Source organism: Corvus moneduloides, chromosome 6 (genome assembly GCF_009650955.1).
Source record: "Corvus moneduloides isolate bCorMon1 chromosome 6, bCorMon1.pri, whole genome shotgun sequence".
Lineage (NCBI taxonomy): Eukaryota > Metazoa > Chordata > Aves > Passeriformes > Corvidae > Corvus > Corvus moneduloides.
Genome location: NC_045481.1, coordinates 12,904,292 through 12,922,203, shown reverse-complemented (window position 1 = coordinate 12,922,203; position 17,912 = coordinate 12,904,292).

Sequence of the window (17,912 nt, the reverse complement as noted above, 5' to 3'; positions counted from 1 at the left end):
AACACAGACAGAACCTAGTTTAGAAAGGAGACATCATTTTTTCTGTGCAGAGTGCAAGGTGGAGGTTCCTCAAATCAAGAACACCATGGGGTAAAAAGCTACATCTTTTTTGCAGTGAACATTTTGACATGAACCCGCCTATCTAATACATATTATCCACCTACCAAATGCAGATATACTTGTGTGACAAAAAGTTTTTTTCATTTATTAAGCAACTTCTATTGTAGAAGTTATCTGATGACATTAGCTATGTTTACAAAAGGTGAGAAAATTACATCAATTGCTTCTGTAGAAGTTATGTGATGACATCAGTTACGTTTACAAGAGGTGAGAATATTCAGCCTGGGGACAAATACTTCAGCTTCAAGATATCAAGCTCACTGACTTGGGCCATTTTGGGTGTCAGAATAAACACCTCAAATTTCATTTTCACAGTAGCCCCTCCTGACTTTAGAAATTGATGCCAAGAACTGTCTCCCATTTTCTCTTGACTAAGAAAAAGCTAAAATCTGGTGTAGGAACAGCAACGTCAAAACAAGACTGATTCGTGAGAAGGCATCCTTCCCCCGCGTGCCGGGACCCCTGCTGAAGCCGTGCAGGGGCTGGCGGGGAAGGGTTAAATGTGGCGACAGAGGAGAATTAATGGTCAGTGTCAGAAACAGCAAACAGCTTTTGAGAGGCCAATCCCCCGCTGGGCACAAACTCGACCTCTCGCCGACCCGCGGCTGCCGCGCTCGCTGCCCCAAGAGCCACGGGCGGGTCCGAGGCGGAGCATCGCCCCGGGGGCGCCGGGCTGCCGTGGCAATGACCTCCGGCTGGGATTTATTGACTGGCGTCTCTGCCAGCTCCACTGGGGCTCAGGTCGCCGGTGAAAGGCGTATTGATTACACATTAGTCTGCGAGGACGGGCTGGCATCACCGGCTCCGGAGGAACGCAGGCCAGCTCTCACACGTTATTAGGTTTGGCATAATTCTAAGAGGACACATAGGATGGTTTTATTTTACCTGGCAGCCATGACATTCACTGATATAAAGGATATAATCACAGAAACTGAGTAAGATATTAATGTGGAATTTTGTACAATAATCCTGGGAGCTCCAGGCTGGAAATACATACACTGCTTTCTAACATGTCACCATTTAATTTAGCATCCAAAACACTCTATCTATGCATATTTTCTCAATTTCTGTCAGCTGAAGCTCTGTGGCAAGGGCTATAAAAAATTCTGGATACAGTGACCAGAAATACCAGAAGGAAGTATGATTCTTTAACTGCTTAGTTAACTTTGCCTTCTATTTATAAAATGGAAGGGCTAGGTTGGTTTTTTTTCAAATGACATATGGATAAATTTAATTATCCTTAATCTGTAATGTTTATTGTAACTCTGTCTTATTTACATATTTCTTTTCAATTGTGAAGTCATTAGTTAAAAAAGACTTGTTAAGCATTTGCAAAATTGAATGTGGGTGAATGTTAACAATGACAATCTTCGTACTCGCTGAGTTCCCAAAAAATGTAGGTTCAGAAATAAAATATATGATCTCTGTTTCAAATCACAACTCCCGTGACATCAATTTAGGTCTTAATATTAGCCTGAACTCCTACATGATTTTAGAGAAACACCATTTAGGTGAAAAATCTTTTTAAAAATTGCTATCATTATTTGAGAACAGCAATAAACATCACTCACGCTGTTTACTTTATCACTCAATTCTCAGCACAGTTTGTCAGTGCTGACCAAGGCAATGAAAACACCTAGTTAAAGAAAGAGAGAGTCAATTTTTGAAGCTTTGTTAATGCAAGCAAACAGTACAGATGCTAGTCCAACTTCCGATCAGGGATGGATAAACCATAGCTCTTGTTCTGCACCCATTCCTGAGCTTTTGGGGTGCATCATGTTGGAGCAGGGGTACCTGCCTTGGTGGCACCTCACTTAGCAGCCCAGGTCTCCAGCAGGGGAAGGAATAGTGCCCACGAGGCCTACCAAAAAAAAAAAAAAATATCTGGAAATTTGCTGTGTGATTTGCCCTGCCTTACCCTAAAATAGCTCTGCACATTTCAGAGCTAGTCCTTCAGCTTCCCGGGTGAGGGGGCACAGGGGTGACTCCCAGCTATCTCAGGTATGCAGCCAGTAGGCTCAGATTAGCCTGCTCCTCAACCCCTCAAACCCCCAAGATCCTTACAGAGCATAAACTGAGAAGAAGTACCTTTTCTCTCCTATTTTTCAATTTATAAGATAAACAGAAACTGTTTGAAGGAAGGCAGAAAAAAAAAAGCCAGTTATCTTTAAATGGTCTGATCTGATTTTGCCCCGCCTTGTAGTCACTTTCCAGTTATTTAGTGAAAACAGCAAATAAAGGACCAGCTTTCCAGAAAGTTTGAATTATAGCTAATTGTGTTAAGTTAATTTTGGTCTTATTGAGCCCGTAGCGCACTTTATTGATTGTAAACAGAGTAAATTTAAAAGCCAAACCATAAAAGCCTCAAGTCTACAGAAGGAAACATGATATGTATGCTTACTAGCAGTGTATCACTCATTCTAATTAAAACAAAAATACTGTGCTAATGGCATAGAGGCCTTAAAAGGTGTTGTTGAGAGACGGTGAGATGTTTGCTTTTGACTGAATAACACAACTGAACCACATCATCAGCAACTGTTACAAGAAATCTGGATTTGCTGGAAGGAGCATCCAGTTGTGGCCCATAAGCGTCTGAACCATGATAGTAAAAGCATGAAGGAAAGATTCCCCATGATGTACTCCTTTGTGTTTCTTCCCAGAACAGGAGTTCATATTTTCTGCTTTTCAATGAGAAAGCCTATGACTGACTCAAATTTTCCAACATATTTCAAGGCAACCATTCACCCAAAGGTTAGTATTTATGCAAACAGCATTTTTGTTTTGTGTGTCAGATAGAACACGTTAACACAAAAAGGAGACAAGTCTTCTGATCCTCATTATGACAATAGTTACTGTAGAGTTTAATTTTGGAAGAACGTGTCATTTTCCATGTGAAATCCAAGCAGCACTGGATTGGATCACATGGAGTACTCAGAGATGACAACCATAACTGAGGATGAGCACATCAGATTGCACCAGATAAACTGGCCTACTTCATAGCAGGACAACTCAAGATCTGTTGATAAAATTGTATGTTTTATTCTGTGCAAAACTACTAAAATGAAAGTGGGAACCGCTTTCCACAGTACACACAAAAGCTTTTATTCTTCTAAAACAAACACATAAAGGTGTTATCAACCACTTCATGTCAGGGTGCTACGTAGCACATAGGTGAAACATGCATCTCAGTTTCAAAAGTAACATCAGTGTCTGAAGGAACTCTTTTTTAACTAAAAAAAAAACAAACTATGGTAAGAAAATGGTCTTGTGCAAAGATGAAAACTGGCAATGTATTTTGCATAGCATTCAGAATGCACTAAACTTTTAATTCCTGCATTGCAATAGAGCACCTTGTTTTAGATAAATAGCACAAAAAATGCCATCTACCAGGAAAAAATTCTGTTACTAAGGCACAAGACAAGTTCCTTCTCTGAGGTAGAAGACTGTTGTACCACACACAGAGCAACAATTTACATAGGCCACTTTTCTTCTTGGTGGAAGAATGGAACACATTTGTTAAAGTTTGGACTGAAGCAAAACATATTGAAATGATGCTGTAATGATCAAGCTAACGGCACCACAGATTTAAATTAAAGTTTCCCCTTGTAAAATAGTAAACACATATGAAAGGCATAATATAACTGAGCGCCTCCCCCAAGCCTCCAAAAAGTAAATGGACTGCAGCAAACGCCGACAAACCAAGTTGATGTTTGCCCCTCACTCCTACTGGCACTCTAAAATGTGAAGAAAATTCTTATCCAAACTTCATCACATGAATCAAAATCATGCTAAAAGTCACTAATGTACACAAAGCATCAGGGAAGCCATGGCTTTAGAGCCCACATTGCCACACTGAGACACACAGTCTAGCCCTGCACAACAGTGCAATATCCTAGGTAGCATCACTTGTTCTCCCAGTCATGGGACAGCCATGTGTAAGTAAGGCACTGACCCAAACACTCACCAGAAAAAGACTATGTCCACAACTTGAACAATCCCATCAGGTCAGTTAGAGCTCAACAAAAATGAGAAGACATCAAGGAAGATTTGTATGTCCAACAACCAAATGCACTGATCTGAAAATTAAATCCCCAGTGGAACTCTTCAGAGGCAAGCAAAGTGTGACCCAGCTTGACCCAGATGCCTCCAGTTGGGAAGCACATATTTAAACTGAATTAGAGCTGAATTTCGTTCCATATTTTTAAGAAAGCAAAACCTGCAAAGCCCTATCTATCAACAAATCAAAACATGGTTCCTCTACAATGAAATAAGAAAAAAACTTTAAAAATAAAAAGGAAAAGAGAAAGAAATAAAATTCTGCATGGTAAATAACTGCACAGTGTGATGAAATTTCTATTTGCCAGTTACGAGGCTAAAACTTTTTATTAGAATGCATCTGGGAGCTTTGTATTTAACTCTTTCAGATGGTGAGTGCTGTTCACTTCATTTAAAATATAAATGTCAGTATGTAACCTGAAGGCTTGCTGTAAATCAAACCTGCACTGTATAAAAACTGTTATTTGTGTCCTAATGGGTCAAACAGAAGAGGTGCCCTCTCTAAAAGAGCTGGATACCAGATTCCCCTTTCATTGATCGAGGTTTCAACTCTGGGTGCTTGAGTTTATGACAAAAGAGTTCACAACACCGCTGACAGGAAGTCGATAGTTTGATAGATACCCTTTGCAGTTGGTCCTGTCTCTAGCACTTTAACCACGCTTTCACTCTGACAGTTATTACTGATGCAATAAATTCTTCAGTAAAACAAATAGGCTCTCTGAAAATGTATTAGCCCAGGCACACTATTTTACTTAATATAACAGCAAGTCTTAAACAGGTAACTACCATAGTAAATAGGCCAATATATTTAGAAAGAATCATGTGTGTGTGTACATTTACCGTAAGTTAACTAAAGTTCCCTTCAGATTAGTTTGCACAGTATTTATTACACCTTCAGGTTATACTTTTAAAATTCACAAAGTAACTGACAGTAGCAGAGGCTTTAAAAATCTATTCTATAAAATGCTGTAAGAATTTTCACAGTTTTCAAAATTGCCTGGATGAGTTTGCAGCCTAAATCCTTATAGTGACCCCTAGGCCCTTTGGTACTGTTGAAAAACTGTACTCATTGTACTCATACTTGGCCTTAATTGCAGCTTATCTTCCAGAAATCCCAGTGCTGTTGCCATTTCCTTACAGAATGTTTAATAACAATTAGCAACAGGTTTTGATTGCATCAGGCAGGGAGAGTGACTGTGTCCAGAATTCTTCACTGGGGTCCATGTGCAGCAGCAATTCACTCACTTTCCCTTTTCCTAGGCCATGTGTCTTAGGAGCGTTAGTCCCAAAGGAAATCTCCACAGATTTTGAATTTTGAATTCTCATCAGCTGTATTTCATGGCTGCATCAAAATAGTTTCTAGGAAAATCTGCAAACACTTGTCCATTGCTATCAATAATAATAGGCAATATGAGAAAAGTGTTACTATGTTCTTGATATTCTTCTGTGTTGTGTGGTTTCACCTTTTTTCCATCTGCATTCATCAACAATTTTCATTAGACATGGGGATTAATATTAAAGCTAATTTATTAGCAGCTGTACCAATTTTTCTCCACTTACCCCACAGTCAGAGAGAAACTGCCTACATACAGAACCCTTCAGCACTCTCCTCTACATCCAGAGACTTTGTGTCACTTAGGAGAGATGTCTTGAGACATCTATCCTTCAAGATTAAATGCATCTCTTCTGAGTGGCAGTTGCCACAATTGAAGTAAGCATTTACTGCTAGTGCTCAGCCATGCAGCTAACTGCTCTGTGGCTGTGGCCTCTCAAGGTGTAGGACATTCATGGGGGAACACTGGTAATTTTGTTTTACCCTGCAGGCATGCAGTTTCTGGCTACATTGTGAGGAAATATCGTTGAGTCCATGCTGAGATTGCTGTGCCTGCTGCTCAGAGCTCTCATGAAATGAACTAAAAGGATAAGAGCTCTCTTGACCTTTAAAGTCCACTTATTTGGGGTGATGGATCTCCCAGACATTTAAAAAAAAATAAATCCCAAGCCCATTAGAAAACAAGTGAGGATTGGCTGAATAGAGTGATCAAAATTCCATCTGCTAGAACAAAGAGAAAATCTGTGTTTTAACAAAAGTAGAAGTGGGTTGGCAATTAAAGTTCATTGCCACAACTCTATCACTAAGGGCTCCTAAGAGTCTCCTATTTCTTCCCATTCTATTTCTGCCACAACAAGAAGTTGTATTCTTTTCATTTCTTTGATCTCCATTCTGGTTTTTTTTCAAAACCAACCTGTCTTCCTTATTGCCAGTTATCAAATCAGCCAAAACATTGGCTTGTGTAAAGTAAGCAGGTGAAATGATGCAGCAAAAATTAGATTCAGTCAAGTTCAGATATAATTTCTGGGACAATCTTTATGATCAGAAATCAAAGCAAAATATTATCGGGGGGGGAAAGGAAAAAAGCTAACAAAACTCTCAGTGTCCAGGGTTTGATCGGTTGACTAGATAGCATTCTAGATCCAAGGTAAATTTCCCAAATATTGTGTCCCTCTGTCTCAGAGAGAGTTTTTATCTTTCCTCCACACCCCACATCTGCTCAAGGAGAAGCAGGATCCACTTTCCATGCACTTAATTCTTTATTCACCAAATTAGAAGGTTTTTAGCCGGTACAACATTTTGCTACACATCATGTAAATATGCTGTCTGAGTTACTGAGGTATTTGCCAGTTTAACCACTTCTGCATCTGTGCCCTGACTCAAACCCTGAATTGGTTTGTGGAAGATTTGAAGGAGCTCTGACTGTTAGAAGTTCCACAGGAATACAACTCCACACTGGTCAACCGTCTTGTTGCTCTTAGAGATTCACAACAAGTAACAAAAGTGATATGGCCCTAAAGGAAAAGTAAACAGCAGACTCTTCTTTTAGTGTATTTATCAAACAGATGAAAACAACATCTGACACAGTGGCATGGAAAGGTTTGCAACACTAATCTATTTCATTTTTCTAACAGCAGCATTTTTAGTTCTGTACTTAACAGCTGAAAGTTCATTTGAATTTAACAAGGTGGAATTCAGCTCTTTCAGTCTTGGCATGGGATAATAGTGCCTGAACAGAACCACAAAATACTTTGCCCCTTTTATGTTCACATAAATGACACTATTGTTTCTGATAGCCCATAACACTTACACTGCCATGTATGTTCCAGACAGAAAAGGTGGAAAGCACAATAGGATCTCCTGATAAAATTATAAGCAGATTGAGATAGGGATAACAAAGCAGGAAGGGAACAAACATGCTGGGTCAGAACAAAGTCCTATGAGGCAGTGCAACCCACAACTGGAGTTGACCATTCCAGTGGACACAAGTAGTCTTCAAATCATCAGGGACCTTCTCCCCAATACCCAGCTTTGAATTAATACAGAGGATAACAGAATGACATGGGGCAGAACCTGGTAAAAAAAAATCTGAGATGCAGAAATTATAGATCCCAAGAGACAAAAATAGATAAATTTTAAAAAAGTCTGATGTCACTGAACAAGGAATTTCCCTTGTAAAACACAAAGTCAAGTTCTACAGTAGAGGTTGGGTCTTTTACAGCACCACTGAATCTCAAATCTGTGGCAGGCAGAATTAGTGGAAGGCTGAGAAAATCTCCACCATTGTCAGTGCAGTATTTATAGAGAATAAGTTCCTGTGCAGCATGTGATACTGTCTTCTGGTGTGAAAAAGGAATCTAGAATAGCGTCAAAAACATCTGGTTTATGACAAGAGAAAGAATGTTACCAAAAGGAAAGGGTGTCTGAATCACCCCATAACCTCAACTTAAAAAAAAAAACAAAAAACAAACTCTGATCATTACCAAATGGACAAGGAAGGTGAAGAGTAGGGTAAACAGGCATCCAAGATACTTCCAGTTAATACTTTCCCAGGCACCAGCTGTTTCAGTATGGGCACTCCAGAGCTGAATGTGATTTCTACATATTTAATGATCTTCAAAGGATTTCTCTTTCATAAAGTTGCCCAGTTGCAGAGCCTGGACATGAGCCAGCAATGTGAGCTCACAGCCCAGAAAGCCAGCTGTATCCTGGGCTGCATCAAAAGAGTGACCAGCAGATCGAGGAAGGGGATTCTGCCCCTCTCTTCTGCTCTGGTGAGACCCCACTGGGAGTGATGCATCCAGCTCTGGGGTCCTCAGCACAGGAAGGCCTTGGATCTGTTGGAGCAAGTCCAGAGGAGACCACCAAGTTGATCAGAAGGGCAGAGCAACTCTAGTAGAATTGGGATTGCTCAGCCTGGAAAAGAGTAGGCTTCAGGATGTCCTAATTGTGGCTTTCCAGTACCTAAACGGTACAAGGAAAATGGAGGAACTATGTACCAGAGTGTGTAGTGACAGGACAAGGGGGAATGGCTTCAAATTAAAAGTGAGTAGGTCTAGATTAGATATTAGGAAAAAATTATTCACTGTGTGGTTGATGAGGTACTAGAACAGGTTGCCCAGAGAAGTCATGGATGCCACATCCCTGGAAGCATTCAAGGACAGGTTGGGTTGGGCTCTGAACAACCTGGTCTAGTGAAAGGTTTCCTTGCTCACAGCAGGGGGTTTGGAGCTAGATGATCTTTAAGGTCCCTTCCAAGCCAAGCCATTCTATGATTCTATGCTTCCATGATATTATGTCAGTCCCAGGTACATTTCAGCCCCTCTCCAGTGCACCAGTATGCTCTCCCACACTTCTCTGTCCAGGGAAGAAGGTACTACTTAGCACCCTTGATCACGCTAGACAGTGTGGGCAACTGGAATTTTAGCTGAAGAGATGCAGCAATGAGGCTGTGTGCTTTGCTTCTCCATCCATTCCTTCAGAAACTGAAGAGTAAGTCTGCAGAAACGTTTCCACTGTTTAGCTTGTGTATTTAGATGCATGATCTGCCAAGATTAGACAGAGTTTTATTTCTGTGTGCAAACACAAAGTTCCTTGGAAGGGTATACTCTGTGTAGGAGAAAGCATGAGTACACATGTTTGCAGCTAATTGAAGATCTTGCACCCTAGAATTTCAGCCCTTTTGGACCAAGTCCCTCATTTGTTTTATACATGCATTTTGCATGAAACAATAGATTCCTACTGTCTGTGGTACCTGCTAAGTAGTAGTGGTGGAAATTCAATCAAGTCATATGAATGGATACACTCTTCACACAATGGCCATGGTTTCCTTAACTAGCCAAAACCAACAGTTCATAACACAGAGCAATACTTGGAATCATCCTTCTTTTCACAACAATTCCTTTGTTTAGCATAGGAACTTTGAAGCTGTTTCTGATGGATTAATTCTTGAGAACTTGATATATAGATTTAGTATTTTTCCTCACTCAGTTCTATTTATTCATTCATGCAGAATCAAGTGGGAAGAAACCAAGAGGAGAGTTATTAAACACATTGTCCCCTGTTGCTAATATTTCCTCTTGTTCTTTTCCTTGTCTTGTCCTGTCCTGCTTGCAGAAGGCTAGTGCTCCAATTCATGCACTTGCCCAGTCTTCCCATTAGGAGACAAACTTTGCTGTTCACATCAAACACCAGCATATTGATTTTTCTTCTCTTTCCATGGAGTTTTCTATAGTCAGTCACGTTGCTGCAGAAAACCGGACCTTGGCTCTCTCCCCAGCCACACTGGACACATATTTGCTGACATGTCGTTTCAATTAGACTACCCAAGAGCTGCACAGAAACAGGAAACCACTCTCAACCTCAAACCAATCCAGACACCGGAAACCAGGGGTAGACAGAAGTGAGCAGCAGCTTCATTAACAACAGTCAGAGCAGCAAAAAGCAGTACTTGCAGAAGGACAGCAGACCTCGTAGGGAGGTATGCTGTTCTGAAAGTCGTTAGTTAAACCCATGGGTTAAACCCTTCTCACTTTGCTGTCTCAGACCCATTTCAACTCACAAAGGTAGCACTACCCATCAGTGGCTAGGCGTTCATCTTCACTGGTCATACACAGTAACAAGTTTATTGCAATGAAAGGTCCTCTTGGCACTGTAGCCAGGCCATTAGGGAGCTCACTGAGGAATAAACATAACAAGCCACTGTGAAATATGCAGCTGTGGTTAGGCAGCTCTCTAGTAAACTAGAATGTCTTATACCTAAGTTAGCTTACAAGTAGCAAAACCACTACATTACACTGCCTCCTGGTATGTAGATACGCTCTGAGAGGTGAACAGGAGTACTTGGAAGGAAATCTCTGTCATTCTCACATAGTCATCTCTAGTGAGTTCTTCAATCCAGAAACTAAATTTGGCATGTAATATATACAAAGTTTATTTTTCAAAATAGCCAATTTTCAACCTAAGAAACCACCTCACTGAAAATTTTGCCAAAAATCACTACATTGCTAATTTTTCACTGAAGCAGTGTTTTTAGGGAATATATACATATATATATATATATACACTTAAGTAAATTCTAAGTAGTGTTTCTGGTGGACTGCAGATCTGATTGTGTTGCAACCTAAAAAGAACAGATGTCAGTGATGATACAAGTAGTAGAGCATGGGAGGCAAATGTATAAGCATTGCTTAAGAAAAGCAAAAGCTGTATAATGGGAGCGATATCTTCATTATCAACATCCTTCCACCTGACAGTCTGTGCACTCACTACAAACTTGTATGATTTATCAAGACATCAGGAGTGGCACAGTACAGGTAGCCCCTTCTCTGGCTTTGGACTTTGGAAGTTTGGTCCTTGATTGCTTTTTTGACTCACAAAGTAATGAATGCTGCTATTTGCTTGCTGATAGATGCTTTTTAGTATATAATATAATTTTTAATTTGATTAACATATAGTATATGTATAATAATATATATTATAATTTAGTATAATGGAGCCTTGACACCCAAAGCAGAGGAGGGTGGAGGAATATCCTCTTCTTGACTTAGAGCCATAAGTTCTGTGGTATAGACGGTGCAAGGCACCCCAAAAGGCACACTCAACTCCCAGAAGCCTTCAGCATTCTGCAACAAAGATTATTCTGTCATTAGCAGCCATGGGGAGCTTTAGCTGCACAGTAGGACCTGGATCCAGGCCTAATTCCACAGTTTGGATCACAACCCAACAGGTATTAGAGATGAGAGGCCATTCACAAGGACCACATTTTTTTCTGAGATATGTAGTCAGACTGGCATCTAGTGGGATTTTGAAATGTGCCTAGGAGCCTAACTGGATTTTGGAAACCTCCTTTTAGCACTGATTAACAGTTTTTTGGTGGCTAAAATCTTCCAGACTGGCACGTGGTTTTGATTTGTAGTCAATCTTCTGCTAGCAGAGCAATTCAAATCTAAAGTTTCAGTACTTGTTTCTCTCTCTACTTGATTTGTTTTTTTATTTGGAAAAAAAAGGCTGTTTTACTCTTGGACAGAGCTAGGAGTGGCAGCTGAGTGTGGTAAACAGGAGACAAATGCATCAGCTAACAGGGTTTTTTTTAGAAACTTCAAGTATCACTTGAGAGAAGATTTGGCACAACATGTTTTTATACAAGTACCACGTGTTGGATAGTTTGGTGTGATTATGTTCTCAGCAGACATAGAGAGTGACAATACATGCTTTACCTCTCATTTCACTGGGAGGATAGCCCTCCAGATGACATGACAGCACTGATGTTGTTGATCATCTGACACCCAAATGATAATTTACAGAGACTTTTATTGAGCTGACCTGTGTCAGAGAATGACATTAAAGCCTATTGGTTATCACTGAATGAAGAGACTTAGCCTGACACGGGTGTGTCAGGACTATTGAGTTTGGGTAAAAATATTGAGTACTTTGATGATGGTTCATCTTCACATGCAAATCAGAAGGGAAAGAAAAAGCGTGGTCATAACTAGAAACAGAAAAGAACATGGGTATTTTGTACATATGCAGAGAGCATCCATTTGTAGATTACATATTTCTTCTAAGCCCTTTATTCAATTAAACATCTTATGAAGAGAGAGTCTTCATAAGATTCTTATGTTGAGAAATAAAAGCAGTTAAATAGTTTTCATTTATTTTTATTCATAACAATTTAAATTGGTTTTGATTAGGAAAAAGTTTGTTCATTGGCATTTTTTTTTAAAGTATCAGTTTGTGTTTGCATCTCTTGATGTGGGATGTTATATTAAACTATTCATTTTTACAGAATGGAAATTAATTATTGTGTATGAAATCCCAAACACATATGGTCACAGTGCTGGTTAGATCTGCCTCCTGCTATGCTTTAGAGATTCAAATTTGGAGGTAGTATGTTATTTTCCATGCCAAGACCACCTATGGTTTTCAAGATATAAGTATCTGAAAATTAGCATTTTCACACTGAGCACTTGTTCCAGCTTTATTATACATTGACGACTACCATCTTGTAACTACTAGAAAGGATGTTAGCAATCTATAAATGTAATTTAAGTTCTTCTGAAATTCACTGACTGACTGCATTTTCTACATCTACCTTTAGCACCATGTAACATCAATCTCTTCTTTTGAAATCTCTCAGAATGTCTTTTGACTGATAGCAGTGATTGGCATTAATTAATTTCAAGGGTCAGTTGTGAATGATTGGTTTGTCATGGTCGAGGACTGAATTATATACGATCAGGAGAGCGTGCTGAAATGGTCAGTCAGTCAGTGAAAATCAAAGAACACGAGTTCAGATGGAAAAGAATTCACAGCTCTGTTTATGAATGCAGCCAAGCCACTTTTCATCTAAAATTAAGGGGTTTTGGTCTTGAATCTACTCTTAAGGAAATAGCCCAATCTCTAACTGCATTTTTTGCAATAAAATATATAAAGAAAAAATTCTACTTTTTTCTGCAAATTTCAAGGAAAGTCTTACTAAAAAGATTCAGAAAATCTGTTCTTTATTACATATTTATAAAAGAAAATCAGGTTAATTTCTGATATTATATAACAAACTTCAATTTCTTAACTCTTCATTAATGCATCTACGTTATATGCTATCAAAAGGAGAAAGATTCCAGGAGAAACAACAAAAAATAATGATCCCTGTTGAGTTGTGTTTTTTTTAACTTTGCATTCTGTTTTGTTTCTCCTGCAGTGTGTAACTAAAGGGAAAGCAAAAAAAAAATATTAGATGCACAGAATATGCTTGAGGGAACAATATCTTTTTTCTAAAAAAGGGTCACTCATGATGTTTGTTAACTTTTATGTCGATAAAGGTTAATCTTGAAAGTATTCTAATCAAACACATCAATGAAGGATCATTGCATGCAGTTTTTATAATAGTGTATTAAATACTTGAACTCATATGTCAGTACCCAAGGGAACTTGTGGAATAGCCATATTGGGGAATATCTTAGTAGATAAGTATGTAGAAACCTACTGACTGCTGATGGCCAAAATGGTAACTCAATTTACTCACTTTAACACCTGAATTAGGGGTGGTGCAGATGAACAATTATTCAATAATAATATAATTTTTTTAAATAATTTTTTAAATTCATTTCATGTATCTTATAAGCATTCAAGACAGAAAGATGCAACATTTATCAACCATATATAAACTCTTGAAACACCATTTGAGAATATCCAGCATTTAGTGCAATATATTTTAATACGTAGCAATGGACAATGCACAGGAACAAAAATCAGATTAGGTAGATTTTACTTCTCTGCAACTTTCTTACATTCAAAACTTGAATGATATTTCTAAGAAATAAGAAGGTCAAAACAGTGCAAAGAGTATTGATATTCCAGTGAGTTTGAAGAGTAAATGCTCTTCTTTTGTCATAAAGACGAAGGACAGCAGTTCATACACAACAGGATAAAATTTTTATTTTATAGGATGAATCTAAACCTTTGGGCAGACAACAAGGTACTGATGGGCTAGATTAGACTTTGGGCTAGACATCTTGAGTATTTCGGGACTTTTAGAGCAGCAGTCCACTGAACTGGAAAGGTCAGTTTAAGTGATTAGAGATTTAACAGTAAACTAAGGTGTAACAGGTACAGAAAAAACAGACAGTAGCTGTGCAGCAGAAGCATGCAAACCACAGCTACAGACAGCTCTGTTAAATATACTCCTAGTGCTACCCATGCAAATTAGCACAGTCTGCATCTCGAAGGATTCATCAGCAGGACCGTGGAAGTACTATCTGATGCAATGATTTTCATCCAGTGCTATATTCTGTCATTCATGAGCATCCTAGCTTATGAAATCTTACAGGAAAGAAGAAAAGAAGATCCAACATGCATGTTCTTCTCAAAAATGAAGAGGCTACTTTGCACTGGTACCTGCAGATGGACCACAGTCCTGGCCAACCATGCCTGGCAGGAGGCACCACTACTTTTGGCATTGCACTGGGACCATGTAGAGGTCATTGACAGCATGTCACAGGATCCAGGGCTCAGTCTTGCCTTTGCACATTCAAGGAACATTTTGCAGTGGCAGCACAAGCTGCAGCTCCAGGAACCAGGGAACCTGCCTATGAAAAACATGCACATGAGAAAGCAGCACCACTTCTGCCTTCTCTGCAGTCAACACAAGGTAACTTACCAGGTAATTATTCTCCAGAACCATCAACAAAGGCATCCCAGAGGAACAGATCCTAAATATAAACTAAAAGCTTGGCTCTTTCAAAATTTTCTTTGGCTACAAAAGGGCTTGGAGCCAAGATTTTCTACGAACTTTTTCATGATCATGCAAGGTATGAGGCATCTTGCTGAGGTAAGGTGATGTTTCATGGTTCATTACTACCGCTGAACGCATCGGTACTAGTTCTGATCTTATTCAAGTTTTATGTTAACTGTGTTTTCTTTTCAGTCATTGATGACAGATTCAAGAGAATTCTAACATAAAAATCTCACTAATCTTTATTTAAATTGACTTCTTTTGTTTTTTTAATGACAATTCTAGCCATATCATTGCTAAGAAAAATCTGAGTATATGTTCTAAATGCAATCTCTGGGCTAAAACTGCATTAGAAGAACACAAAATAGTTTTCTAGTACATCTTGCTGACTATAACACAGTTCTATGAGTCGGGATCTTTTGAGGATAATGTCACCGTTAACTTGCCACAGAAAAGAGAATAGTCCAGTGAAGTGCAAAATTTCACATTTCACTCTCAAGAAGCCATAAGAATGAGGCCTATGACAGCAAGTGGCACCTCACTCTTCTCAAGAATGTCATGGTATACGTATCTAGCATTGTTTGTAATAAAAAATTGTAAGTATGATAAATGCCAGCTCTTCCCATCTGCTTCTCAAATCGAAACAGATCCAATTTCTTAAAGGTGTTGAGCCAAAGTGGACCTTCTGTATTTGTAAACTAAACTGGATACAAATTGTTTTCTTTCTATAGTTAAAGTTATAAATTATATCCTTTTTAGTTTTAAAAACATAAGGACCACTGTCATCATAATAGTGTCATAACACAGGTGCATTTCATAATACACGTACATGGTTTTCATTACCAACAAAGTTGGGAGTGGGTGTTATTTACTAATCCAATAGCACCTAAAGTTCCAGCCATGCTAAGTTCTCAAACAGACTAGGATCTGCACAAATATGGTACTTCCAATTTGTGTATGGAAACCATGTCATTAATAACCCCACACATTTAGAATATTCAGTAAATATCAAACTTCTGTTAAAGAATCAAAGATGGACAGCAATGCTGAAACATATGGAATGAAGAGAGACTCAGGACTGCAAATCATCATGGACATCAGTGATAAACCAGGTGAAAAAAAAGTTAAAATAACTAAGCAGTGCTTTTTCCACAGTAAAGTTCATAGAAAAACCAGTCTTCCTTTCAAAAAAGTTTGGATATCATTTATAACAGGCAATTTTGTTCTTGACACCTCTTATATGAATTCCAAAATATTTAAAACTTGTGAGACCCTACTTGAAACATGGCACCCAGCTCTGGGCCCCTCAACACATTAATGATGAGGACCTGTTAACAGTGGGTCCGGAAGAGGGCAATGAGGTGATCAGAGGGATGGAGTACCTCTCCTACAGAGACAGGCTGAGAGAGCTGGGGTTGTTCAGTGTGAAGAGAAGGTTTTGGGCAGATCTCATCGTGGCCTTCCAGAACCTTAAGAAGGTTTTAAAAAGGGAGACAGAGAGACTTTTTATACAGACAGACAGTGGCAGGATAAAGGGAAATAATTTTGAACTGAAAGAGGGCAGGTTTAGATTAGATATTAGCTAAAAAATTCTTTACTCTGAGGGTGATGAGGTACTGAAACAAGTGACCCAGAGTAGTTGTGGAAGTGTTCAAGGCCAGGTTGGATGAGGCCTGAGCAACCTGATCTAGTTAATGGCATCCCTGCCCATGGCAGAGGTTTTTGGACTAGGTGATCTTTAAAATGCCTTTCAACCCACATCATTTCGTTATTCTATGATTCTACTAAGCAGTATGAGAAACCATGGTGATGGACACATTAAAAATACCTGAGACAGGGAGAGAGAAATAGGCTGATAGAAAAGTAACAAGGTCACATGGCATCAATCCACAGGTGATGTGTTTTGGGTGACAGCTGGTGTCTGGAAGCATGTAATATATTGTAAGGCTTTTTTTTCAGGAAAGTTGGTGTATTTCCAAACACTGGTGAAAAACAGAAACACTGGGAGTGGGTCAACCTCCCACAGTTCACATCTGATCCATTGAGAGTAGGATTAAATGTGATTGCCATAAATACTCATCTTGTCAATTACCATGTAAACTGATGGCAATATATATAAACAAAAGTAGCTGTGTGTCAGTCATTTAATCAGGTGTCGCAACTTTACTAATTTAGTATGTACACAAGGACAGAATTTTACCAAGGAGAGTGCAATTTCTGATAGGGTAGGTGTATCTCTGATCTTTTTTTTTTCTTTTCTCAAGAGAAAATAACCCTGCTTTAGGGACTCACAATACCAGTGAAGCAGTTTAATAAAACAGCAAGCTCCATAGGAAGAATGATCAGGCATTAGGTAGTGATCAGACTAATGATCAGGCAATGGAGGTAAGTGGAGAACTATCAGTATACAGCTGACACAAGAGTTGCAAAGAGCTTACCCATCCACTTTCACCCTATTTATTTAAAAAACTCTAACAGAGACATTGCAGACCAGTGCTACCATATCAGTAAACTTAGGGGGTGACAGCCCATGTGAAAAGTGAAATAACCTGCAATTTGCTCTGTTAGTATTTTGTCAGCCAAACTGAGAGCAGAGTGTGCAGACAGTTTCTAATTCCAATATCAGCAGGTTATGGCTACCTATCAGGCAGGAAAAGACAAGGGTTGAGAGTCTACCTGCGTTTACGCAGACAGTTAGACTCCCAGGACAGGAGGATATGAACTAGTAACAGAAGTTATTTCCCTGGAGCTTTTTCCTTCACTGTATTCTTACAGTGATTGTGATGTCTTGAATAGTCTGTTAATTATCAAGTTCATAAAAATTAGGGTTTCTCCTCATATACAGTGTACTAGCGTCAGACCTTTAATACAGTTTTACTATGAATTTTAAATTTTGACTGCCTATATTAGCAGATACCAACAATAACTAAGCTGCATGGGTGCATCCTACATATCTACAATGCCAATATAACTCAGGAAAGGTTTCATGGTTACAGTCCATCAGTGCTACTCCTGGGATTCAACACAGTCATTTGGATGTTAAATCGTGTTGAATTTGCTTGCTGAAAGTTGGTGCTCACAATAGAAATAGATATCAATCTCTGGGTATTGCACAAAGAATGATCATAGTTCTAGCTCTGTTGGTTCCCTGCTGTCTCAAAAACATCAACA